The sequence below is a fragment of the Montipora foliosa genome, chromosome 5 (genome assembly GCF_036669935.1).
Source record: "Montipora foliosa isolate CH-2021 chromosome 5, ASM3666993v2, whole genome shotgun sequence".
Taxonomy (NCBI): Eukaryota; Metazoa; Cnidaria; class Anthozoa; order Scleractinia; family Acroporidae; genus Montipora; species Montipora foliosa.
Genome location: NC_090873.1, coordinates 17245936 through 17248435, shown reverse-complemented (window position 1 = coordinate 17248435; position 2500 = coordinate 17245936). Strand labels below are relative to the sequence as shown.

General features: G+C 36.0%; 1 protein-coding gene across 1 annotated transcript in view; it reads right to left on the bottom strand.

Annotated features, from left to right (window-relative positions):
* The window catches only part of LOC138003708 (prolyl endopeptidase-like), a 205340-nt gene that overhangs the window by 202387 nt on the left and 453 nt on the right, over positions 1-2500 (bottom strand). The gene's annotated exons all lie outside the window — the stretch shown is intronic.

The following is a 2500-nucleotide window of genomic DNA, read 5'->3' as shown; positions in this document are numbered from 1 at the left end:
TCAAGTCAATGACATTTGACAACAAAAAATACATGTAAATCCATTCCTCCTAGTACACGAATCAAAAAACGTGAAAAGAATATTGGATAAAAAGCCGTAAACAACCAAATACAAAGACATACACTCTATTTCGTTTTATAGACAAACAAAAGCAAACGAATGAAGCAGCCTATCTCCAGTCAGTATTCCAAAGAAATCTCACCTTTTTATCTTGACATTCCTCAAAAAGCTTTAGTAAAAGTAAATAATAATAAAATAATAATAATAATAATACCTTTATTTTATTTAGCGATAATTCCAAAGTTCAAAACTGCTTCACAATGACAATAATTAAAAACTAGGTTATAAAATTATTTACATAAGAATAAAAGTAAATATTTACAAAGAATGTATTTATAAAAAAGGGTATACATGTAGTCAAATAATTAATAAAAATATCATGATTAAGAGAGTGTAAAATAAAACAATAAACACATAAACGATAGAATAAACCCATGAGATAACACAGGTTTTGTAATCAGTCTTATTTCACATACATGTATCATAAAATCTTGCACCAACTCAATGGCAATAACTAGTCCAGGTATGCTTGTTTGAAAAGCCAGCTTTTAAGTAAGCCTTTGAATATAGATATAGAATGACGTGATCCGACGTTATGAGGGAGTGAATTCCACAGCTCAGGGGTTGTGCAAAAGAAAGCTCTCTTTAAAGAGTTAAGAAGGTCTATAAGATTTGATTAAGTCAGACAAATAAGACAGTTATTGAGGATTTTGAAGGTAAGAAGTAAAATCTTATATTGGATTCTTTGCCCACTGGATGGCCAAATTCTGTAGGCTACACAGAATTCAAGTACTACATTCGGATTTGTGAGAAAAGGTGAGGACTCTGGCTGTCAGTAGCATTTTGTACCAGTTGTAGCTTTTGCACTGAAAATTTAGACAGGTCATAAAGAAGCAAGTTGCAAAAATCTAATAAGAAGAAATGAATGCGTGGATAAGTGTCTCACAGGCCTTAACGCTGATATGTTTCCTGATTTCGCAAATGTTCCTTAAATGAAAAAAGAAGGATTAACAAATAGCAGCAACGTGGTGTTCAAGAGACATATCCTCCTCTAGGATAACGTCCAAATTGTGATAGTATTGCTGTGCTGATTGTTGAGGCCCCATTAGTGGAGGGTGGAATTTAAGTATCCCGTATCTCTAAAAATCCTGGCCTTTATCCCGTTAATTCCTGTGATTTGCATCACTATAATACCATTTCGGTTTTTTTAAATATCCTGCATCCCGTTAATTTCCCCACTCCCCCCCCAAATATCCCATATCCCTATAAGTTTTTTACCTAAATCTCCTGTATTCCTGATAACCCCTAATAGGGCCTCGTTGTTTCCACTAGATAATTTAGTAGCATTACTAATAAGAAATAACCTCTTTCTGTTTTTACAACAAATAACTTCTAGTTAAATTATAGTTTTATCTTTCTGGTAATCTCTCCCCAATTTCCGACGTTTACCCGTGGTTGTAGTTCACTGTAACTGGACAATTTGTGTTAACTGTTTGTGCATCCCACGGATACGCCCTTACAGGCATCTTGTCTAAAATAAATTGAAATGGAGCGAACTGAAACGGTGAGAATCTCAGTGTAATTTACCGGAAAATGCACAGATCAAAATTAATCAAAACTTCAAAAACCCCCCACCCCCTCCCCAGGCAAACCCTAGGCATTTGACTATCTTCTGTGCAATCGGGAAGTGGAGAAATTTGACCTTTGCCTGCATGGGGTGGGGAAAATTGAATTGGAAGTGTCACGTTATTAGAAAAAAATTTTTTCGGGCGCCCATTTGTGAGCGATTGGCTTACCAAAAGGTCTTCAAAAGGTCTTTATTAAAGACAGGAGGAGATGATGCAGATTGTTCTTTAGTTGGGTATGACACACAAATCCGACGATAGGGGGGGAGGGGGGGGGGTTGATGAAGTTTCGAGTTGATTGCCGCATAACTTAAAGAGCACCCGGCGGAATTGGCCGGTTGCCGCCTTCTAATGAAACCTCTGCATTTGTGGGTGAAATGTTCCTGTGATGAATGAATGAATATTACTTACATGTAAATTACGTTCTTAACTGCGAGGATCATGTAGCTTCATTTGATTTCACATCCGCAGTTCAATAAATGATTCATTTCATATACCATTTCGTTCATAATAACATGGGTGACGAATTACTCCGTAATTTTGGCGCGAAATTTCAGGATCAATTTATAAGTTCACATGTGAAATTACATTGTTGCCATGGCAACTTTCCATACAGTGCTAAAATGGCGTCCAGGTTTGAAAGTTAAGGAGTAATTTGTCATCCATGTTATTAATAGCAAATCAAATGGTATACCCGTGAAATTAGGGAATAATTACACTTGCGTTTTGTCCAAAATCACATAATTTCCCGAGCCTAAAGGCTCGGGAAATTATTTGAATTTGGACAAAACGCGCGTGAAATTATTCCCAAATTT